At 43.5% G+C, this 25,334-nt stretch overlaps 1 protein-coding gene across 2 annotated transcripts in view; it reads left to right on the top strand.

Moving 5' to 3' along the window:
* Positions 1 to 25,334, top strand: part of MCC (MCC regulator of WNT signaling pathway) — a 436,925-nt gene that overhangs the window by 120,918 nt on the left and 290,673 nt on the right. The gene's annotated exons all lie outside the window — the stretch shown is intronic.

The raw sequence follows: 25,334 nt of genomic DNA, 5'->3' as shown, positions 1-25,334 counted from the left end.
CCATGTATATGGAGAATAGCTAAGGCATACCTGTCCGTATAGATGTTGGCGGTTTTACCTTTGGCCATCTGCAGTGCCTTAGTGAGTGCAATCAGTTCCGCTTTTTGTGCCGAAGTTCCATGTGGCAGGGCTGCTGTCCAGAGTTCCTGCTCAGGAGAAACCACTGCAGCCCCTGCATACTCTTTCCATCGACCATGTAGTTACTCCCATCTGTGAACAGAGTCATCTCGGCATCCGGGAGGGGAATGTCTCTGAGATCCAGCCTTATTCCTGTGACTTGGATTAGGACCTCCCCACAGTCGTGTGGATGGTCAAACAACTCCTATGGCAGCAATGTGGCTGGATTTAGCACCACCGGGGGCTGGAAGGTCACTCTTAGTTCGTTGAGGAGGAGGGCCTGATACCCTGTCACTCGGGTGTTCATTATCCACCAGTCCGGTGGAGTCTGGAGAAGGCTCTCAATAGCATGTGTGGTGGTTACGATGAGATTTTGACCTAAAGTCAATTTACTTGCATCCTTGACCAGGAGGGCCGTGGTAGCAATTATGCAGAGGCACAGGGAGTGGGGGGGAACCCAGCCACTACTGGATCTAGTTTCTTACTAAGATAGGTTACTGGCCTTTGCCAAGGCCCCAGAGTCTGAGTCAAAACTCCTTTGGACACCCCTGCTTTTTCATCCACATACAAGTGGAAGGGCTTGGTAACATCTGGGATGACCAATGCTGGGGCACTCAGTAAGGCTGTTTGTAATTCCCGAAATGCTCCTTCTGCCTCAGCTGTCCACTCTATCATAGTGAGCCCTCCTTTTGCCAGTTCGTAGAGAACTCCATAGAGAATCTCTGCAAACTGCAATATCCACAGCCTACAGTAAGTAGCCCACCATCCCAAGAAACTCCCCCACTTGTCGGGATGTGGTGGGGCAGGAGTATTGGGTGATCACCTGTTTCCTGGACTCAGACAGTGAACGCACTCCCTCATGGAGATCAAAGTCTAGATAAGTGGCATGGCTCTGTCAGAGCTGTGCTTTCTTCGCTGACATCCGATACCCCTTTTCCTGCAGTCTGTAAGAGAGCTCTCGTCCCCCACAAACATGACTCATAGTCCTCAGCAGATACTAGCAAGTCATCAACGTACTATAACAGAGTGACTCCTGGATTGGAGGTTCTGTACTCATTCAAATCCTCATGTAGGGCCTCGTCAAAGATAGTGGGCAAATTCTTGAACCCTTGGGGAAGTCTTGTCCAGGTGAGTTGGCCTTGGAATCCTTCCTGTGGGTCGGACCACTCAAAAGCAAAAAGGTGCTGAGAATTCCTTTGCTAAAGACATGCAGAAAAAATGCATCCTTGAGATCTAAGACGGTATACACAGTTCTTCTGGGGCCCAGGAGGGAGAGTAGGGTATAGGGGTTAGGCACCATCGGGTGGATATCTTCAACCCATTTATCAACTTCCCGCAAGTCCTGGACAGGTCAGTACTCCCCAGTCTCGGCCTTTTTGATGGGCAACAAAGGTGTGTTCCGTGGAGATTTGCAAGGAACTAGGATCCTGTCTCCTCGGAGGCAGTTAATGTGTTTGCTGATCCCTTCCTTTGCTTCCCGGGGAAGGGGGTACTGCCAAACAGCCGTAGCTGTTGCCTTTAATTGTACCACCACTGGAGGTTGTTCCTTGGCCAAGCCAGGGGGCTTCCCTTCTGCCCAGCCCTTGGGAAACTCATTCTGTAGGATTTGGAGAAGGCTCCCTCTCTTTGTCTCCTCTGGTTTTGAGACTGACTCATAAAGGAGGTATTCGTCTACTGCTGCCATAAGCACTTGTACAGTGGGTTGTCTCAAAGTTACAGTCATGCCTCCTTCCAAGAACTGAATCCGGGTCTTAACTTGTGGAGGAGATCTCTTCCCATCAAGTTATATGGGGCATTGGGGAGGACCAAAAATCGATGTTTAACTACTCCCGAGGCCAAATTTAAAGTCCTTCTGTTGTCCATTTATGTCTCTCTTGCCATTTGCTCCTTGTACCCAAACTTCCTCTCCAGATAATTTTCCCACAGGTTTAAGTAATGATGAAAATTGGGCTCCTGTGTCCACCAAAAAATCAACTGGTTTCCCCTCCACTTCAATTTTTACCTGAGGTTCGGGGAGGGGCTCCGAACCATGGCCCCTTCAGTCTCTGGTGGCAAGCATTGCTGTCTTCCTTTTGGGGCACTCCCTGGCCCAATGTCCTTTTTCTTTACAGTAAGCGCACTGATCTGAATCCAAGTCTTCCCACCTGCCTTCTCTGTACTTGGACTTTTCCTTCCATTTACTATCCCCATCTGTCTCCTCTCCGCCTCATGTAATGCCAAAACCTTAACCAGTTTTTTTTGTTTTTTGTTTTGTTTTGTTTTTTTGGTCTGTTTTTTATCCTCTTGTGCATCCCTGTTGCTAAACACCTTTTCTGCTATTCCCACTAACTCAGTCAGATTCTTCCCTTCAAATCCTTCAATTTTCTGAAATTTCCTATATCTGGGGCTGACTGACTGACAAATCAAGATTGTCTAAGTGAGCTATCGTGCAACTTCCCTGAAGTTTACCTCAAGTTGTCTAGCTTAAGTAAACAAACATTTAAAGACAATCAAACTAGAATTTAACATCCATAAAGGTGTGTTATTAAAACATAATTTTTGCTCTCTAAAATAACCCTTGTTTTCAGAGATAGCCAAATCAGGACTAATTTATTTGAAAAACAAGTCCAGTTTTAACAAGCTTGGCCTAAATATTTACATAAGCTCAGCAAGAATAGTGAGGGATCATGTAAATCTTTTAGAATCTGCTCTGCTGGAACTTCTCATAAGGAATCTCTAGGTTGAACTTATGATAGCCTCTCCAGGCCAGAAGCCAAGCTACATACTTGCCATCAGATCTGCCTGCAATACCTGTCGATTTGGGTGAATTCCTCTTCCTGAGGCCCCCAAAGAATCCTGAGGTTCCTGCACCTGCCAGGAAGTAACATCCTTTACTCACCTGGTGAGGCTGCTGGGAACTCTGTAAGCCAGGTATCAGGCCAAAAGTTCCAAAGGGCTTTACGGTTCCAGGTTTTATAAAGCCAACCTTAGTTCCTTTAAGCTGTCTAGTCATATCTGAGTCTTTTCAAATATGACATTCCAGTCAAAGCCATGGTAAAATAACCAGTGTTTCCAATGGTGTCCTGTTACAAGGAGAACGGATTCTTATTGAACTTATGCAAATGACTGATTGCCATGGAAGAAAGAATACTTGCTGAGACCTTTTGGTTTCAGAGGGTTCAGGTAGAGAGAAAGAGTTGAATACTTTGATTTGTTTACAAATGACTACATTTTATCTCTGTAAGTTACAGATAACTTAAGAAAAAGTTTCCCTAGTCTGGAAGAGCAAACATATGATGAAACATCAAGAGATACAACATTACAATCTTTCAGTTCACCTAGTCCCATGTTAATAATTCTGGTTTAGTCCGAATGCAGCTTTTACATTTGTCCTGAAAGTCTCCCATATGAATTTTCTTTGAGACAGAATTTATCTTACAAGAGAATTAAAACAATTACAAATGACAAAAACTCAGAATAAATATGGTAAAGAGCTGGTGAGATGAGTATTTACAATGTAACTGTCAAGAAAATCAGGTTACTTCTGTGACACGAAACATTTCCATAATCACAATATCAAGTGATGATCTATCAACATATTAAAACTTTAGGAAATGCATAGCATTTTCCCAAATGTAAACCTTAGAAAGTTTTAAAACACATGCCTAAATATAATTAGGGATATTAAACACCTGATAAAACAAAACATAGAAACTGAATTTTCTGGGTAGGCAAAGAGAAAACCATAACAGATCAATTAACTTAAGAAAACTTTGTCTTTTTAAACAGAGAGAAAACCAGCTTTTCTATACTAGTGTCTTTTTTTTTTTTTTTTTAAGTATGCAGATAATGAGTTTACTAGGTTTCCTTCCCATCGTGAATGATGTCGCAGACAAAGGGAGGGGGATCTTTCAGATGCTGTCCTGCTCACGTCCCTCACGGGAACTTAGGAGTGTCTTAGCTAAGGTCTGTCTGTATATAACCCGGACCAGGCTACTCTGTGTTGTAGATGACCATTATGCCATATGATGCCCCGCGAGACTCAGGGTGCAGCCCACTCAGACTCCGACGCCAAAGCCGTATAGCCATACAGACACATTCACACATTCAGGCACTCTTCAGATTCAAACTTTTACATATCTCCTACTTTTTACATACAGAGTTGCTTTTCTCATTTCCATCAGTCTTAATTACACTTAACAGAATTTTGTACTCTTAGAAATACCTTAACCTCTACTGAAGACTAAATATAAACCAATTTTGAGTTGTTACAACAGAATTCTTTAGATGGCAAATTTATCAATCAGTTAAGCACAGAACGTGTTCACCAGCAGATTTCAAAAGCACAAACCCAGTTCCAGCAGCCAACGCCCTAGCATTTTATCCCATTTGGTTAAGACCTACATGTCCAACAAATTTAATTCCATTTGTCAGTCAAGCAACTCTTCACAGTTTCAGGTTACCAAAGACTTCGGAAGCCACTTTAACAATTACCCATTAAAATTTTGAGACAGACAAATAACCATCTCCACTTCAGATGCCATACTTTCCCGCCAGCAAGGGGGAGGGGCTAGGCAGTCCACATCAGGCCAGAGAAGGCAAGGAATTCCCCGAAACAAAGGGAGTTTCGGCAGCTGCTTGGGAATATTCCTTAAAGTCTCTGTCTCTCAAGGTCGGTTCATCCTGCAGTGCCAGTTCTGCTTACCAAAAGTGGCCCTCTAGGCACTCGTATTCCACGCCCGGCTCCAATGAGCATCAGCATTGGGCACCTTAACCCAGCATTCAACTAACCCCAGTTGGCTCCAGTCATAGCCCTTAATACACGAAATGAGTGAGCGAGAAACCTCACATCTATTATGAAGAATGGAGAGAGGAGGGGCGCCTGGGTGGCTCAGTGGGTTAAGCCGCTGCCTTCGGCTCAGGTCATGATCCCAGGGTCCTGGGATCGAGCCCCGCATTGGGCTCTCTGCTCGGCCGGGAGCCTGCTTCTTTCTCTCTCTCTCTGCCTGCCTCTCTGCCTGCTTCTGATCTCTCTCTGTCAAATAAATAAATAAAATCTTTAAAAAAAAAAAAAAAAGAATGGAGAGAGGAAAGTCAGAGTTCCCTTACTCTCTGCTTGCCCCATTCCTTCAATCATAACAAACAACACAACAGACAACAAGGACCAGGCAAAGACAACCGCAGGCCCAACGATTCTTACCCAGAACCTGCCACTGGTGGGGCCTTTCTTTATCCCCCGACCACCTAGGGGGGACTCGAACCCCCCAAATGTCTAGGGGGACTCGAACCCCCAACGCCCAGGTGGACTCAAACCCCCCGACAGGCCCCTGACCGCCCAGGGGGACTCGAACGCCCTGGCGACTGCCTAGGGGGACTCGAACCCCCTGTCGATCTACCAGCAGAGGGATGGGGCGTCCCCGCATCCACTCCAGCCCTGGGGAGCATGGTTGCATCCAGCTTCTCCCCGGTGGGCCATACCCTGGAGCTCCAACTGATAGCATCCCGTGATCTTACCTCCGAAGGCTTTTCCCAAAAATTCCTATGCTGTCTCAGTTCTCGTCGTTTGAATCCAGGTGCCCCCTACAATATTAGGGTCTGTAATCAAAGGAGCAAGACTGATACAAAGTGAAGGTCAAGCAAAGCTTTATTTTGCGCCAAGCATCGAGAATCATACTGACCGATCAGGGCTGTATCTTGCAAAGAGGCGAACCCTCCCAGCCTCACAGACTAACTTTTATAGAGGTAGTTTAGCCGGGCTATACGCAGGTGGCCAATAAGATTGCAGTACACAGAGAACACTGCACAGTCCTGCTAAGTCTGCCACACACACAAAAAACTGCTAGGTAACACATGGGTGGCCAATTGAATCTCAGTTTACCCTAGTAGATATATGCGCGCCCCACTGATTGAATGCCTTCACCTGGCCTGACCCGCCCTTGTATCTAGGCTTTGCAAGTAAGTTCCTCTGGGAGGGGCAGGGTCGATCTAAGTTTACTTCATGGGGTCAATCTAAGTTTACTGCATAAACACAAAATGACTCCCTCTGGCCAACCAGGCCCTTACAGTCAATTGTGATGTGATAGCTTCTGAGGAGTGACCTATTTACGTATTATCAAACATAACTGAAGTGCTGCTTTTTAGCTCCAACCCCGATAAATTCCTGAACAGAGTATCAAATTTTTGATAGATTCTTTCAGCCATGCTACTTGTTTTAAGTATTCATTATCAGCTTTATTAATTTTTACTAACAAAGACATTACCTAATTGATGGCAATTAAAAGTAATTATTCTACAAAGGAAGTCATGCAGAACATATAAAGCGTTTGAATCAATATAGAAAGTTGATGAAAAGTTGAAGTCATCATTTGTCTCCCCATTTCCCCTTGTAAGGGCCTGGTTGGCCAGAGGGAGCCATTTTGTTGCCATGAACTTGTATTGACCCAGCCCCTCCCAGAGCAATTTGCTTGCAAAGCCTAGATACAAGGGCGGGGCAGACTGGATAAAGACATCCAATCAGTGGGGCGCGCATATATCCACTAGGGTGAATTGAAATTCAATTGGCCACCTGTGTATAGCCCGGCTAAACTACCTCTATAAAAGTTAGTCTGCGAGGCTGGGAGGGGTTGCCTCTTTGCAAGAGAGGGCCCTGACCGGTCAGTATAATTCTCGATACTTGGTGCAAAATAAAGCTTTGCTTGACCTTCGCTTTGTATCAGTCTCGCTCCTTTGATTACGGACCCTAACACCCTCAGGTAGAAAGTCTTCGCCAATTTTTTTTTTCTTATGTATCCCTGAATTGCTTTTAATTTAAAAAAAATTGCTATTTCCCCTTTTGCAATTTTAAGATGCTGTGATCATTCTGGTTCTTACAAAGTTTGGGGATGACCACATCAAAGCCTTGGGTCAAGAGATGTATCCTGGTTGTGATTAAAGCAAACAGATTGTTCTGTGAGCACCCTCTTCTGGACATTGTCCAGAATCAGAGAACAAGAGACTTTTTTTTTTTTTTCAAAGATTTTGTTTATTTGACAGAGAGGGACAGCATCAAGAGAGGGAACACGAGCAGGGAGCGGGGAGAGGGAGAAGCAGGCTCCCCACTGAACAGGGAGCCCAATGCAGGACTCGATCCAAGGATCCTGGGAGCCTGACCTGAGCTGAATCCAGACACTTAGCCACTGAGCCACCCAGGTGCCCCAGAACAAGAGATTCTTTAAAAAAAAAAACAAAAAAAAAAAAAAAAAGATTTTATTTATTTATTTGACAGACAGAGATCACAAGTAGGCAGAGAGGCAGGCAGAGAGAAAGAGGGGAAAGCAGGCTCGCTGCCAAGCAGAGAGCCCTATGCGGGGCTTGATCCCAGGACCCTGGGATCATGACCGGAGCCAAAGGCAGAGACTTTAACCCACTGAGCCACCCAGGCGCCCCAACTCTCTCACACTCTTAAAAAAAAAATCTTCAAAATATGTGTGAATAAATAAGGAATTTATCAGTAAATAAGGGGTAAATAAGTAGTGGCAAGATAGATAAGAGTCACCTTTTTGGTTAACCACTTGGCCAATTTCTCTGTCTCCTGCTAGCTTTTGATGTTTCCCCCTTTCTTCATTCCAAGTATGGGATACTGGGTTTTTGTTTTTGTTTTTTTATAAACATATAATGTATTATTAGCCCCAGGGGTACAGGTCTGTGAATCACCAGATTTACACACTTCACAGCACTCACCATAACACATACCCTCCCCAATGTCCATAACCCCACCACCCTCTCCTAGCCCCCTCCCCCAGGCCCCCTCAGTTTGTTCTGTGACATTAAGAGTCTCTTATGGTTTGTCTCCCTCCCAGGGATACTAGGGTTTTTTAATACTTGTCAGCTGCCACCATCCTTAACATAGGTCCCTCTTGTTTAGCTCGGTCATCTTGATGTTTTCAAGTCAAGGGCTATGAAAACTCTTAAAACATTATCAAAAATTTGGAAATAATAAGTGACAGCCTTTTAAAAATTGTATTAGAAACCCCTACAAGCCCTCTGATGCTACAAGAGATGGAGCTTTGTTTGACTTACTGTTTACAAAAGAAGGGTAGCAGAATGTGCCACCCCAAAATACGAGTGTCTGCATTTAGGACATGTCATCCCCAAATGAACCACTTCGGTATTTTGATTATTTTGAGCTTCCGGGACTTGAAAAAACAGCAGGTGCAGGAAGAGGCTTTCTCTGAACTCTCTGTATCTGCCTAAAGACAGATCATCCAAAAGGAACTCAAGTGTCATCGATCCTCTCCCGGGAGATACATCAACTAGGGCAAATTGACTCCTATCACAGGAAAGAAGTCGTCCTCACACCTGGACAGACTTCATCACAAAGTGCCATTCCTCCTGTCTTCTCCAGCCATTCATTACATCTCCAGAGAAACTGGGAGCAGGTGGTGTGGTGTGAAGCTCTTCCAACTTTTACAAACAAGGTACTTCAGTTCAACCTTGGTCAATAGAAAAGATAATATGGATGTATATACAAACTATCATTTTAGCTCATGCTTTTGTTGATTACATGACATGGAAGCTTAAAGAAGTTGCCCCCCAAAAAAAGGGGGGGGGGCACTAGAGTGGAAGTTATTTCTTTGGATACTTATTTGCCTTATTCAGGAGATTTCCATAATTGTACAGAGACGATTTATTATGGTGTATCCTAATTCTTTGTGAAGATTGAGTTCTGAAAAAGCCCTCACAAGTACTTTTTAATCTCTGAAGTACTCTGCAGTGATAAAATTGAGATCAAGTTCCGACGTCCTCTTGAAATTACCAAACTCCTTACACGAAGAATTTTAAATTTCACAAAGGTCTTTGTTGGTGAAAATGAAGACGCTCTCAATGGATCGTTGCTTTACTATTATTGCTAATAGTACTATAAAATCTGCAAATACAGGATCAGTGATTTAAGTTAGTGTTTTTTTCCCTGGAGAGTGTCTTTGTTCTTATTTAGCAGAATCTCAGCTTATTCTTACTTCTTCCCCTCTGCTCTTAGTTTAGCTTCTGTTTCCTCTGTGTCTCTATCACAGATGGAAAGACTGACCTACTTGTAGGGTAGCCAGAGAAATCCCCATCTTTCCTCCCTCTGGTTTATTCAGATGGAGAAGAGATGATAATCTGACTGTGTTTAGCAACACACTATCATCAATAAGACACACAAAAGTTAGGCATACCACCCTTTTGAAGCTTTTAATCTTGGGAACGAATAGATTCCCTGCGTAACACATTCAACCAGAGAACAATGGCCCCCAGACACTGCAAATCCATGGACCAGTAACATTTCAAAAAATTGAGACTTGCCAACTTTTTGTTTTGCCAAAAATCAAGTAGCCACTCTACCTGCTATCTAATACCACCATCATAAATCAAGTAGCCACTCTACCTGCTATCTAATACCACCATCATTCTATAGAAGAGAGGACTTTTTTGGCACAAATATAGATAGGCATCTCTAAATAAGTAAACAAATGGAAAGGATAAATTTAACTTCGGGGAAGAATTCACAGTTGTTCTTGTTTTCCCTATATCCCCATTAACTGGTGGGGACTTTGGCCTGGGTGAGGTTCTCTAGCAGGGTAACTGCGGATGTAGACTTTATCCACGTGTCCTGTGGTTATATGTCTGACATTGGACAAGTCATTTAACCTCTGCTAGCATCTGTGTTCTCGTAAAATAAGAATAATAATAACTTCTTCATATGGTTGTCCTGCAAACTAAGCAAGATCATGCATAGAAAGTGCTTAATACCAAGCCTCATGCAAGTAGGTGCTTGATTAAATACTCATGGTTGTTACTGCTGTTTTCCCCACCCGGTTATCAGATAGAAGTCTTGAGAGTTACTTACATGTGGAAAAGTTTGGAGTGGAATTCGGAAACAAAAACTTAAAACGTTCTGAAGAAATGACATCTCAAGAAGATACCGAGATTTCGAGAAATTGAGTACTTTTTTAGGAGCTAGGGGCTGTCTCAAAAGTGTTGTTAAAAATTATGCTGAGTAATCTTATGTGTAGAATTCACAGGGAAATACCAGATCATGCATTAATGCCTACCTTTTTCTAACCCCTCTATTTAAAAAATGAGGATGTAGAGGCCCAGATCAAAAAAATCCTCTTAATGTCCCATAGAGAGAAGTAGTAGAACCAGAACTAGAGGGTGGGTTTCTTGACACACACCCCCTTACCCCTAACCCAGACTAGGGGATGATTCTCACCATTGGCAAGGGAAGGAACAGCTGTTGGTGGGAAATGAGGGACCCTTGTGTCCTCTCCTTAGGATCATTGCTGCTGGGCTCTGGGTCCCTCTTCTGTTCTGCGGTGTGGTGCTGGGTGGTCGTTCTTATATCCTCTACCCTTCTTTCTGGAATTAACATTCAGCCATTTGTTAAAATATTGTCATGCTTCTGTACAGCACCCCTCTTCCCCTGCCCAGTGCCCTGGCTACCTGGCTCCAACCCCCAGGAAACCACCACCTGCCCGTGGTTCAGCCTCCAAGGGGACAGCGCTGCCCTTCCGGCGCCTGTATGTCTGGCATCTTGCCGGCCCATGTTCTAGATGCTCGTGGCTGGGCCACACCTTCTGCCCTCTGGCAACCTGTCGGACTGAAACAATAAATCGAGTTTTAAGGCCTGATAACAGTGTGGATGTCAACAGACAGTGAGGTGGCGGGAAGCCCTCTGATCATCCTCTCTCAGTAATTTTTTTAAGTGATTCTGTTGGAGGGGGCGTCTGGCTGGCTCAGTCTGTAGAGCACAGGAGTCTTGATCTCGGGCTTGTGAGTCGGAAGCCCCATGTGAGCTGTAGAGAGTCCTTTAAAAAAAAAATCTTGAAAAAATGATTCTGCTGGACAGCTCAACAGGGGTTCATGTCACATTCTGTTTTCTACCCTCTTTGGGGTAAGATCTCTGGTTTGCCAGAATAAAGGAATTTTGTAAATTTTAAAGTACACACTAGAGGGCAGTGGGCCCATATGTAGACACCTGACCGTTACCACTTTCTGCAAATTTCTCCGCCCTTCCTTTGTGTAGGGGAGGGCGCCCGGAGTGTCCTCCACATCACACAAAGCCATTTATGTCTGGAGTGTTTTTATGAACACAGAGTAGCTGCTTGGGAGCCCCCTGTCTGTCCTTCCTTGTAGGCTTTTTTCCATCTTTCTTCCAATCACTTCTCAACGGGGCTGCCGTAGTAAACTTAGAGATTCTTCTCATGGTCATGTCCTTTTTCTTTCTTTCTTTTTTTTTTAAGACAAGAGCAAGAAAAGGTGGGAAACATTCATTCTTAATTTGGGGCAATGTGGGGTTTTTTTGTTTTTTTTTAAAAATTTATTTATTTATTTATTTGACAGAGAGATCACAAGTAGACAGAGAGGCAGGCAGAGAGAGAGAAGCAGGCTCCCTGCCGAGCAAGGAGCCCGATGCGGGGCTCGATCCCAGGACCCTGAGATCATGACCTGAGCCGAAGGCAGCGGCTTAACCCACTGAGCCACCCAGGCACCCCGGGGCAATGTGGTTTTCTATCTCTGCCTCTTTGCCTTTGCGAATAAAGTCCCAAGTTAAGAATGAAGAGAAAACAAACGGGGAAGGGGTGTCATATTTTGCACGTGCAGACACAAAACCCATTTACCCAAGTCCACAGGGCTGCCCCCTTGGCCATGATCACTGAGGAGAATTGTGTTTCAACTGTGTTTACCTCTCCTGCAGGCTCCTAGGGCCCCACTTGCTGAGAGGGGCGTAGCTGGTCTGTGTGATAGGGAACGGGGGTAGGGATGAGTGGGTTTAGACACCGTGAAGTCATGAGGTTGAGTGTTTGTGGAGCTCTGGGGTATTGAAGAGGGAAATTCAGTGCAGCTGATCATGGCCTGAAGTTCAAGAGGAAAACAAAGGGACACTAAGATGTATGTCAGTGGCTTACGTATGAAATCTACATACGACACAATCAGAGAACCTAAATATAGGGTTTGGTTTATTTCATGTTTTTTTTTTTTTAAGATTATTTATTTATTTATTTATTTATTTATTTATTTATTTGACAGAGAGAGATCACAAGTAGGCAGAGAGAGAGGAGGAAGCAGGCTCCCCTCCGAGCAGAGAGCCCGATGCGGGACTCGATCCCAGGACCCTGAGATCACACCCGAGCCGAAGGCAGCGGCTCAACCCACTGAGCCACCCAGGCACCCCGTTTGGTTTATTTTTAATTACTCTCCTTTGTTGTTCCTTTGAAAGGGCTAACCCTCTGAGCCTGGATTATGTGAGTCCCTTGGCTTTACAGAAGTTAAAGAGAGAAAGCACACTGGGGTGTGCTTCTGAATTGGTGAGATCTATAGCAGTTGTGTTCATACACACGGACACATATCTAGAGCTATATCTTTTTTTTTTTTTTTTTTAGATTTTGTCTATTTGACAGAGAGGCAGAGAGATCACAAGCAGGCAGAGAGGCAGTCAGAGAGAGAGGGGAACTGCAGGCTTCCCGCTGAGCAGAGAGTCCGATGCGGGGCTCAATCCCAGGACCCTGAGACCACCACCCGAGCTGATGGCAAAGGCCTAACCCACTGAGCCACCCAGGTGCCCCTAGATCTATACATTTTTGAAGTGTTTGAAGTGTTTGTTCACTATGTGTATTCTTAGACACTTTTGGGAGATAAGATGCTCTTTTTTGGATTCACCCAACCAGAGGCTGGGAGGGACACCTGGACCCTCAGACCCCGTGTTCTGCAGCGCGGGGACAGGGATTTCCCTCTGCGTTTCTCTTGGTGTTGCTAATATTTATTGAGTGTTTACTGTATACCACGTATTGTGTTAAGTGCTCAGCTTAGATTATCTTGATTAGTCCTCACAGGAACCTGACGCCATATGTGTGGTTTTTTTTTTTTTTTTTTTTTTTCATATGTGTGGTTTTGATCCCCGTTGACACTTGAGAAATCAGAGGATCAGGGCAGTTGCCTGGACTGCAACAGTGAGGAAGCAGAGGCTAAGATTTCAACGCGGGCTGTCTGACTCTGCAGCATGGGCTTGTAACCCTCATTTCCGTGCCCCCCGCGGAAGGAGGGAGGCAGCCGGTACCATCACCAAATCATCCCTTCTCCTGAGCAGACCGACAAGGTGCACTGTGGTCTCACACACCCTGAGCTGGCTACGGGCTTTCTGACCTTATTCCTTCCAAGATGCCCCAGCTGTTCTGGGGAGAGCCTGGGCCATCTCTCTCCCCGCACCCCTCTGATGAACATACACATTCATGGGTTCGGTTTTCATGTCTCCGATTTTTTTTTTAAGATTTTATTTATTTATTTATTTATTGGCAGAGAGAGAGAGCTCACAAGTAGGAGGCAGAGAGAGGGGGAAGCAGGCTTCCTGCTGAGTAGAAAGCCTGATGCAGGACTTCATCCCAGGACCCTGAGATCATGACTTGAGCTGAAGATAGAGGCTAACCCACGGAGCCACCGAGGCACTCCAATATTTTTTTTAATTTTTTAAAGATTTTATTTATTCACCCAAGAGAAAGAGAGACAGAGAGAGCATAAGCAGGGGGAGAAGCAGAGGGAGAGGGAGAAGCAAACTCCCCGCTGAGCTAGGAGCCCAACATGGGGCTCGATCCCAGGACCTGGAGATCATGACCCACGATGAAGGCAGACACTTAACCATCTGAGCCATCCAGGCGCCCCTTGTGTCTCTGATTTTGTATAAGACATTATCACGGGAGAGTAATTAAAAGCCCTGGTGGATTTATGGTGTGGCCTCCCGACATGCTTGTGTGGTTATTTATGCCTAGATGACAGGGAAGATTAGCATTAAATGCCGAGAGAAATGCACCTGCCCCGGGGATGCAGTTAGAGGCATCAATCAAAGATGCATTTGGAATGCAGAGGTCTCAGTCTAATTACCAGGAATAGTGCCGGCTTTCTTCAGCTCCATTTAAGGGTGGAGAGCAGAAGAGTTAGGGCTGAGAGAGAGGTGGACCGTCACTTTCACCTGTCAGTAGATTCTTCAGGGGGCAGAGGAGCCATCTCTTGGGTCTTTGAGGTAATTATCCTAGTGCCATGGATGAGGGCAAAACCTGCCCTAGAGACAGAAGCGGGCAGAAGGACTAATGCATGCTCCTATTGTTACTGCTACTAATTAGTCACATTTGTTAAGTGTCTGCGATGGGCTGGATATTCCTAGGGTGAAGTCTTGCCTGTATCATCTCATCTGATCTGTAGACGGTCAGCCCCTCTTTGAAGCCTGAGCCTTTCCAGCCTCCCCCCCACTATCACTTACTATGCCATTTGTATCTCTGGGGATCCAGGAAAGGCGCCGCCTGCTTGTACTTGTGGTGTTCACCTGAGCTCAAGAGGAAATAAACATTGCCAGTGACGGAGGCAGAACGGGATTAGCAGACTTGTGCCTTATGTGAGGATTTTACTTCCACTGAGAAGGATCATTTTTTTTAAAAGATTTTATTTATTTATTTGACAGACAGAGATCACAAGTAGGCAGAGAGGCAGGCAGAGAGAGAGGAGGAAGCAGGCCCCCCGCTGAGCAGAGAGCCCGATGCGGGGCTCGATCCCAGGACCCTGGGATCATGACCTGAGCCGAAGGTAGAGGCTTAACCCACTGAGCCACCCAGGCGCCCCGAGAAGGATCATTTTGTTGTTAGATTATAGTCTGTGTTTATGGGTATCAGTATAATATGTTTCACATTAAAATGTAATCATAGGGGCGCCTGGGTGGCTCAGTGGGTTAAGCCGCTGCCTTCGGCTCGGGTCATGATCTCAGGGTCCTGGGATCGAGTCCCGCATCGGGCTCTCTGCTCAGCGGGGAGCCTGCTTCCTTCTCTCTCTCTCTCTGCCTGCCTCTCAGTGTACTTGTAATTTCTCTCTGTCAAATAAATAAATAAAATCTTTAAAAAAAAAATGTAATCATAATTAGTAGTAGCAGTTATAATGACCCAAATGTCAGTGGTCCCTTTGTCCTTCAGTTTCAGTGTCTGTCCTTGCTGTCTCTAATTTTGCTCTCATTGCACCCCAGAATTGAAACTCAGAGGAAAGAATCTACGGTCACAAAGGAATTGGTGAGCAGGGCACGGGGCTGGCTCCATGGATAGGGTATGTGACTCTTGATCTCAGGGTTATGGGTTTGAGCCCCACATTGGGTGCAGAGATTACTTAAATATAAAATCTTAATGGGGTGCCTGGCTGGCTCAGTCAATGGAGCATGCGACTCCTGATCTCAGGGTGTGAGTTTGAGTCTCAGGTTGCGTGTAGAGATTAGTTTTAAAAAATCTTAGCAGTGCCTGGGTTATGTTGGTTCAGTTGGTTATGTGTCCAACTCTTGGTTTTGGCTCAGATCGTGATCTCAGAGTCCAGGGATCAAGCTCTGCATCAGGCTTTGTGCTCAGTGCAGAGTCTGCTTCAAATCCTCTCTCTCTCTCCCTCCCGCTCACTCTCTCTCTCTCAAATAAATAAAATCTTGAAAAGATCTTAAAACAGTGGTGCCTGGGTGGCTCAGTTGTTAAGTGTCTGCCTTCGGCTCAGGTCATGATCCAGAGTTCTGGGATCGAGCCCTGCATCGGGATCCCTGCTCTGTGGGGAACCTGCTTACCCCTCTGCCACTCCCCCTGCTTGTGTTCCCTCTCTTGCTGTGTCTCTCTCTGTCAAATAAATAAATAAAATCCTTAAAGAAAATATCTTAAAACAACAACAACAAATGAATTGGTGGGCAACATGGGTTTTGTAAGGGTTGGGGACGTGGAAAGATTTGTATCACATGTAAATCTCTCCCCCCCAACACACCTCTTCTTATACAAGGAGTTTAAGAGTCTATATTAGATACTTACTTGCTCTGGAGAGCCTCCCCACTTCAGATCTGAGGCTTTCTGTCTATGTTCTACACTCTTCTCCCCAGCAGTGCCAGTGCCCACTTTTCCCTATGTCCTTCTCCTTCACAGGAGGATGTAAATTCCTCTCCTAATATTATATGTTATAGTTTAGAAACCATTTTTTGTTACTAAATACATTCTTAGCACCTTACACTTCCACACTTTGTGGTTTATCAAATTATTCCTTTCAAAGAAATTCTACTTACAAGAAATTCCAGGGGAATAACATTTTTGTTTCATTATAGAAATAGGCCTCATTGGGGTGCCTGGGTGGCTCAGTGGGTTAAAGCCTCTGCCTTCGGCTCAGATCATGATCTCAGAGTCCTGGGATCGAGCCCCACATCGGGCTCTCTGCTCAGCAGGGAGCCTGCTTCCTCCTCTCTCTCTGCCTGCCTCTCTGCCTACTTGTAATCTCTGTCAAATAAATAAATAAAATATTATTTTTATTTTTTAAAAAAAAGAAAAGAAATAGGCCTCATTAAGACAGAATTCTGAAATGAAGGACCATCTTCAGAATCTTGACCATAAATGGTGTGACATCGCCCACCCCCATTCAGACATCTTATGTTTAACAGTACTTGAAGGAGTTCATTAGCATGGGAATTTATGAAGATGACAGAGTTTTGGGGATGCCTGAATCCATATTTTGTAGTGAGAACCATAGAAGATTCATTATAAACTTAATATAGCACTGTGGGGTGCCTGACTGGCTCAGTTGGTAGAGCATGTAACTCATTTTTTTTTTTAAGATTTTATTTATTTATTTGACAGAGAGAGATCACAAGTAGGCAGAGAGGCAGGCAGAGAGAGAGGGGGAAGCAGGCTCCCTGCTGAGCAGAGAGCCCGATATGGGACTCGATCCCAGGACCCTGAGATCATGACCTGAGCCAAAGGCAGAGGCTTAGCCCACTGAGCCCAGGTGCCCCTAGAGCATGCAACTCTTGATCTTGGAGTCATGAGTTCAAGATCACGCTGGGCATAGAGCTTACTTAAAAAACAAAAACAAACAGCTTAAGATGGCACCAGAACTATATCGATAATATATTGTGATTTCTATTGTGTGTCCTAACTTAACCTTTAACCAGACAGTTCTGGTTCTGTTTGGGTTCTTCTGTCTGCCCCATATTACTCTTCTCCCTAGTTCTGGTTCATAGTTAGATGTGAGAAATTCAAACCATATCACATTCAAACATATTTTCTCCACTTGTGCCCACTAATGGCTTTAATCCAGACAAAATATCTAATTGACAACCAAAGGTAAATGAAACCCTAATTCCTGTATTTGCTCGTTGCTCTCTCCCCTTGTCCCCGCCCTCCCAGAATCATCTCAGGTTACCTTTTTACAATGCAGTCAGATTTCCTGGTTTTCACTGTGGCTTTCCAGAGTTCAGATACATCAAGATTATGTCTCTGTCAGAGCCTGTTGACTAAAAATGTTTCCAATGAATCCAAAAAGGTAACTGTAATATCAGAGGGGTAAAACTGTATCAGGGTTGGCTATGGATGGCTGGTTTAAAATTCCTGTGAAATTTAACTGTGGACTGGCTCCTTTTAAAAGCAAAATACAGGTTTATGCTCCTGAAAGTCTGCCTTCAAATGAATTAAGCTTTGATTGGAATGGCATCATGTATTGTAATACTTTCCATTAAGTAAATGGCTTTTAGTTGTTCAATAAAATATGCAGATTATCACTGAGATTTAAGTTTCCCTGGGCCCACAATACTTGTGATTCTGGGCAATAGCCTAAGATTTCAACAAAAGACTTTGCAGGGATGCCCAGGCAATCATATGAAAATAAGAATGGCTAATGTCCAGGAGGGAAAGAATTTTTATTTTAAACTTGGTATCAGATCATTAGAAATATATTGAGAGAAACTTAAGACAACCAAGACTTAAGACAACCAGAACTTGGGCGCCTGGGTGGCTCAGTGGGTTAAGCCGCTGCCTTCGGCTCAGGTCATGATCTCAGAGTCCTGGGATCGAGTCCCGCATCGGGCTCTCTGCTCAGCAGGGAGCCTGCTTCCCTCTCTCTCTCTCTCTCTGCCTGCCTCTCCATCTACTTGTGATTTCGCTCTGTCAAAAAAAAAAAAAAAAAAAATCTTTAAAAAAAAAAAAAAAAAAAAAAAAAAAAGACAACCAGAACTTAATAGACTTCTCCAGACAGGCTTTGTTGTGAGGTTGAGAATTCAGTTTGAGCATTGTTACTGTGTGAATTACTAAAAGTGTATCCATTTCTTCAAGCACCGCTTCTATAGTTACAGAAGGGAATTGTTGGTTAGAATTTGTGGCAAGAAGAAACCTCTTTTTTCTACCCACCCCCCCAACTTATTTATCTTAGTGGGAGGTATAAAAATGGTGCCAAAATCCTCTATGTAACGAGCCGAGCCATCCTCAACTTTTATTTTCCTTTTCTAATGAGCTAAAGAGGGAGGCTGAAATTAAGGAAATGAGTATTTGTGAAATGGTGGCTCAGAGTGACAGCTGCTGATTTGAATGGATGGCCAGCTGCCTTTAGACTCACAGAAAGAAAGAGAGGTAGCATTCTTGGTGCTGTTTATTTTCTTCCTTATATCTTCTGTGTCTTCCAAACTACCCCCAAATCAATATTAATTGTTTGATAGTGAAGAAGGAAAAAAACTAAAAATCTTAGTTATAACCAGTTTATATTACATACAGGCATGAGGAGACTAGAAGGATACTTACCAACAGGAAAACTGTGTTTATCTCGGAGTAATTGGGGTGACCAGTAATTTTTAGGTTCCTTTCTCTTTTGCACATTTGCATTTCTTAATTATTCTGCAATTCATATTACCTGCATAATAAATGAGCATTTTTCTACAGGGAGCATTATCTACATAATAAAACACTGGGTTTCTATATATCAAAAAAATACCCATACCGAAAAGTAAATATTTGTACTGTAAATTTGTTCTCGTCGAGGTCAACATTTTAGGCTTTACACGTAGATAACTCCTCTGGTTGGAACTGGATTCATCGGGGTTTAGAGACTGCCTCAGAGGAGGCCTCGAGGGGGCACCTGGCTGGCTCAGTCAGTAGTGACTGGTGCTCTCAGGGTCATGGGTTTGAGCCCCACGCTGGTGTGGAGGCTCCCCAAAAAAGAGAAGACAAGACAGGAAAAGGTCCTGCAGTCCTGCAGAAATGGGCAGAGTCCCCTGTTGCTCTCTCCCCGGCAGCCACCCAGAGGCCACAGCAGGCCTGAGACTTGAATAATTGGATCGGTAATCGTGAGAGTAATTAGATCTTCCCCTCATTCCTAATGCTTTCAAACCATCCCTGATCCTTCTTATTTGAGGCCCTGAATAACTGAAGAGCAGACAGCAGGCCAGGCATCAGTCTTCCTTCCCCATATGGCAGCCCCACTGAGATTTTTAAAACAGAGCAGATCACATTAGTCTTCTGCTAAAGACTCATCAAAGGATCCCCAATGCATTAAGAATATAATTTAAACTCTTTACAAGCGACGCTGCCTGATTTGGCTAAGACAGCCTCAGTGACTTCATCTTTTCCACTTCCCCGTAGGAATAAGCTCTGGCCACGCTTGCCCCCGTGCACAGCTCAGGACCTTCACGGTGCGCCCATGTTCTGGAATGCTGCTCTTCACCTCGCCACCGCTGCCACCACCTTCTTCTCCGGACTGACTCCATTTTTCCCGTCCCAGTCTATGTGTCTTCCTTCTCAAGGGGGCCTTACCAGACCGCTGTGCTTGACTAGACATGTTCTGCCTCTCACCCGATCTATTCTGTAGTAGTTACCCATGGCTATACAGCGAGTCACCCCAAATCTTAGTGCCATCAAACAACAAGCATTTATTGTCTCATGTACTTTCTGTGGATCCGTAATCCAAGTGTGGCGGGGCTGGTTCGATCTGGCTCAGGGTCTCTTAGGAACTCACAGTCAAGGCTTCAGCGAGGGCTGGGGTCATCCAAAGGCTCAACTGGGGCTGGGGGCTCTGCTTCCAAAGTGACTCACTCACCTGTCTGCCAAGGCAGTGCTGGATGTTCTCTATTTCCAGTTAATTGTTTACTTGCTTATTGTTTGTCTCTCCCCACTCATTCATTCTCTGTCCTCTGCACCCACCCAGTGCCTAACACACCGTTGCTGCTCAGTAGATATTTGTTGAATGAATAGGAAACCCCGACCTTCTAACTCAGCTAATTGCTGCAAACAGGGTGTATAAATTGGGGTGGTAAAATGAACATTGCTGGCTAATGTTGACTTCATCCAAGAAACTTTAACTGAATAATTGGATAAGGGTAATTGGACTGATTTCTTCTTTATTTGCAGAAGCACTTTCATTTCTTTCAGTTGGGAAACTAGTAATATACAGTTTTAATTTTTTCCATAACTGATTTCTTTGATTTAAAAAAAAAATTTTAAGACTTTATTTATTTGAGAGAGGTAGAGAGAGAGTACAAGTAGGCAGAATAGCAGGCAGAGAGGGAGGGAGAAGCAGACTCCCCACCGAGCAGGGAACCCGATGCGAGGCTCAATCCCAGGACCCTGAGATCACGACCGGACCCGAAGGCAGAGGCTCAACGGACTGAGCCACCCAGGCGCCCCTGATTTCCTTGATTTTTTTTTTTAAGTGAAACTGTTCACAACAGATTTGTTTTTTTTGTATCTTTTCCTGTAGGATCATTTTATTTACAGTTGACCCTTCAACAACACAAGTTTGAACTGCATGGATTCACTTACACACAGGTGTGTGTATGTATGTGTGTGTGTGTGTGTGTGTGTGTGTGAAATACACTACTACAAATGTATTTTCTCCATGACCTTCTTAAGAGTTTCTTTTCTCTGGCTTACCTTATTGTAAAAATCCAGCATATAACAGACAGTATACAGTATATAAAATGTATACAGTATATAACATGCAACATGCAAATATGTGTTGACTATTTGTGTTATCAGTAAGGCTTCCCGTCAATACTAGGCTATTAGTAGTTAAGTTTTTGGGAAGTCAAAAGTTATACACAGGGGCACCTGGTTGCCTCAGATGGTTAAGTGTCTGCCCTCAACTCAGGTCATGGTCTCAGGGTCCGGGGATCTAGACCCACATCTGGTTCCCAAAACCAAGGTTTGATAATTGGGGTCAAAGTTATTAAAATGATATGACCCTGAGAATAATTCTTTTCCATATTGGTTTTTGGGGAAAAGAAGTTTCAGATTTGCTTTATTTTACAGAGAAACATTTTTTTTTTAAGAACTCAGCTATGAAAAGATAGATTCTAGTTTAGTTTCTAGACTCGAATTAAACAAAGAAATTCTGTGTTTTCAGATTTCAGTAGAAATGAGAATTTCTTACTATTCTTTTTTTGTTTTCTTTCCTTTATATTTTGCAGTTTCAGTCGTTCTGAGGCTATTTCACAGAAACAGAGCAAAATGTCCACCGAATCATGAGTGTGTGATGAAATAGTTTCGTGCCAGTGTGTGTGTTTATTAAGTAGGCTCTAGGCCCAACATGGGCCTTGTACTCATGACCCAGAGATCAAGAGCTGCATGTTCTACTGACTGAGCCAGTCAGGCTCAGTTAAAAATTTAGCGTGGGGGCTACCTGGGCAGCTCAGTGGGTTAAAGCCTCTGCCTTCGGCTCAGGTCATGATCCAGGACCCTGGGACGGAGCCCCATATCGGGCTCTCTGCTCCATGGGGAGCCTGCTTCTTCCTCTCTCTCTGCCTGCCTTTCTGCCCACTTGTGATCTCTGTCAAATAAATATATAAAATATTTTTTTAAAAATTTAGCTTTGGAAAATTAGAGCAGTTGAATTTCCTAAAGCTGTTTATATTATTGTGTATATTATATGGAAGTATATATATATATATATATATATATATATATACACACACACAATAAGTGTATATATTGTGTATATTATATGGAAGTATAGGATATTATATTTAAAATATTTGAGAAAATATTGGGGCGCCTGAGTGGCTCAGTCAGTTAAGCATCTGCCTCTAGCTCAGGTCAAGATCCCAGGGTCTCAGGGTGAAGTCCCAGGTCTGACTCCCTGCTCAGTGGGGAGCCTGCTTCTCCCTCTCCCTCTGCCCCTCCCCAGCTCACACTCACTCTTCTGTCTCTTTCTTTCTCTCTCAAATAAGTAAATAAAAGATCTTCATAAAAATATTTAAGAAAATATCATTAGTGCTATGCTGATACCCCCAAAAAAGTCAAAAGGATTGACATTCGGGCGCCTGGGTGGCTCAGTGGGTTAAGCCGCTGCCTTTGGCTCAGGTCATGATCTCGGGGTCCTGGGATGGAGTCCCGCATCGGGCTCTGTGCTCAGCAGGGAGCCTGCTTCCTCCTCTCTCTCTGTCAAATAAATAAATAAAATCTTTAAAGAAAAAAAAAAAAGCATTGACATTCAAGTCAAGCTTCCTGTCACATTTCCACAACCTGGCCAAATTATATTTAAGAGCAAGATCTCATCTTGCCCTTGCCCACTGAGGTTTCATTCAGCAATGTCCCTGTGCCAGCGACTGGACCCAGCATTGGGTTGCAAAGAAGAGGGTGTGATCTGTGAGGAAATTACCTTTTTCTGAAGCAATAGTTTGGTCAGGGAACTCTGTTAATAATTAACGTGGTTACTACTGGTGGAAAGTTTAAGGCATAAGCAATATGCTTTCCTAATTCTAAAACAAACCTGTGTTTCTCCAGAAATATAAATATTTGGAACAAGCAGAGGGCTTGTAGGTTATCAGGCTTCTGTGTCAGTTAGTTCTGTGTTCCTCTGGGACATTGACTTTTTTTTTTCTTAAGCACAGTGACTCTGGTGCATTTTCTTAAATAGTCTTGTCTCATGTAGAATTTTATCACCATTGGAAAATCTGTTTCCTGACATGACTCTGAATTTGCATTTCTTTCATTTTCAGTGTGTTTCTCACTTAGGATCCATTGCCATATTTGCTACTGAAATTCGTTTTTTAAGACAGCTTGTCTGTGTGTGTGTGTGTGTGTGTGTGTGTTATACTACATATTAAGTTTGGTACACACATGAATGTGGGTTTTTCTGGGGAGAGAGTACATGCATATAAAAGTACAGAAAGCTATTTTTTGTATTTCTGTAGAAATTTAGATACCTTGTTAAACATGCTACTAAGTCCAATTACAGAAGATGAGAAAAAATACTTTCCACACAGGGATGTAGAAATGTCTTTTGGTTATTCTGTTTGACATATGGAGGTGGTTTTCTAATAGTTTATGTTGATAATCTTGGTCCTCTAATGGCCATGCTACCATTCTGTACTTTTTTAGAAAAGAAATGAGGAGGCCAAGACAAAACCATGCAGAGAAATGACTTTCAGGCCCCACGTGGCCACTCTTTGAGTCAGATTTGCCCAGGAGTAGGCAAGGTACGAGGAACTTCTACCCTGTCTTCTCAGGGTTTTGTAAGAGAGAGGGGCCTGGTGATGTCTGCATCGTGATATCCGCAGTGGTTTAACCAGGAAATACAGCAAAGGATACTCAATAGTTCCTAGATCCAGCATGCTTGAAGCCTGTTGAATAGAGGGTTTTTTTTTTTTTTTTAAAGATTTTATTTATTTACTTGAGAGAGAGAGAGCATGAGTGAGAAGAGGAGCAGAGGCAGAGGGAGAAGCAGACTCCTCACTGAGCAGGGAGCCCAACGTAGGGCTCGATCCCAGGACCTGAGCCCAAGGCAGATGCTTCACCGACTGAGCCACCCAGACACCCCAAATATCAGTATTTTTAAAGAATTTAGCTCTATGTTTAACTTTGAGTTTGGTCTCAGATTTGTTACACATAAAATTTAATTGAATCATACTTGGAAGCAGAGGTCAGTTCCTTTCAAGTTGAATTTTTATTTGAAACACATCAGATCCAATCAATTCTCTTCTATTTTCTCTTGCTTCAGCTTAAAAATAGTAATAACAATAATAATAATAATAATAATAATAATAATAAATGGTGGTCCAATGGCACATGGTTCTCCCAAATTGGGATGACCATGCCACCCCTGGTAGGTAGGGTGATTCCAGGTGGTATATCTACATGTGGCCCATCCAGTCATCAAAGAAAACTGTATCACAGAAGACAAATGGGATTCCCATTTTAGTGCTCTTTCAGTCCTTCTGTTTATATCAGGAGAAAAGCTGGTGCACGAAGGTTTTTAATACCTCCCTAACTTTGCAAGCCCTGCTTACCAGGAAGAATCAGGTCCCAGGATCAGAGCTTTGATTGGGTCACACTCTTTATTTTTTATTCATTTTTAAAATATTTTATTTATTTGTCAGAGAGAGTGAAAGGGAGGGAGAACACAAGCCGGGGTAGTAGCAGGCAGAGAGAGAAGCGAGCTTCCCACTGAGCAGGAAACCTGACACGGGGCTTGATTCCAGGACCCGGGGATCATGACCCAATCAATTGAGCCACCCAGGCATCCCTGGGTCCCACTCTTTAGCTAGAAGTTGTTTTTGTAGTTGCCTTCTGCTTATGGCAAATGATGATTATTTTCTATTAATAATAGTATTATACGATTTTTATTTTTATTTTATTATTTTTTCGGTAAGCTCTATGGCCAATGTGGGGCTTCAGCTCAGAATCCTGAGATCAGGAGTTGCATGCTCTACTGTCTGAGCCAGCCGGGGACCCATAAATTATTTTATTTATTTATTTATTTATTATTTTTAAGTAGGTTCATTGTCCAGGGTAGTGCTTGAACTCACAGTCCTAAGATTAAGAGTTGCATCCTCTGCTGAGTGGGCCCACCAGATGCCCCTACATTTTTTATTTCAAATAAATATTTTAAAATATAAATCTATAAATTAGGGATGAGTATTAAATAGAATATAGCACTGATGGCATGTGGTCTGGCAAAAGTTGAAGGTGATGCATAAAAACAGCATTGTAAATCCTCATACTCCCTTATCTGTCTGGGTAATTAGTGACTTTGAGGAAATTATTTCATCTTTGAGCTTTTGTTGTCTTCATCTCAAAATGGCAATAACAGCCCAAGTATGTAAAATATGTAGTACAGTGCTTTAAAAAACAAATATAACTAAACTGTAGCTCCTCCCCAGCTAACTAAAACTCTTCCAGATGTCATCATTCATACCTGATTTCCTCCACAGATTAATCTCGAACCATCTCCCCACACAGTGCGGTATCAATAATTGGAAATCGTCGGGCCTCTCTACCTCTTTATAATTGATTTGCTTCCCTTTTGTCCTTGTATGATTTATAAAACACTTAAGTCCCCTGATACCTCTTGTGCTATGTAAGCTGTCTGACATCTGAAATCTGTAAGACTACAAATTATCAAAGCTGAAATTATCTTCTGATCATATTTTTCCTCTCGATAGTCACGGACTGGCTCCGGAATTTCTGGGACAT

The sequence above is a fragment of the Mustela nigripes genome, chromosome 12, assembly GCF_022355385.1.
Source record: "Mustela nigripes isolate SB6536 chromosome 12, MUSNIG.SB6536, whole genome shotgun sequence".
In the NCBI taxonomy this organism is placed as follows: Eukaryota; Metazoa; Chordata; class Mammalia; order Carnivora; family Mustelidae; genus Mustela; species Mustela nigripes.
The sequence above is the reverse complement of the archived record's forward strand: the minus strand, read 5'-3'. Positions and strand labels throughout refer to the sequence as shown.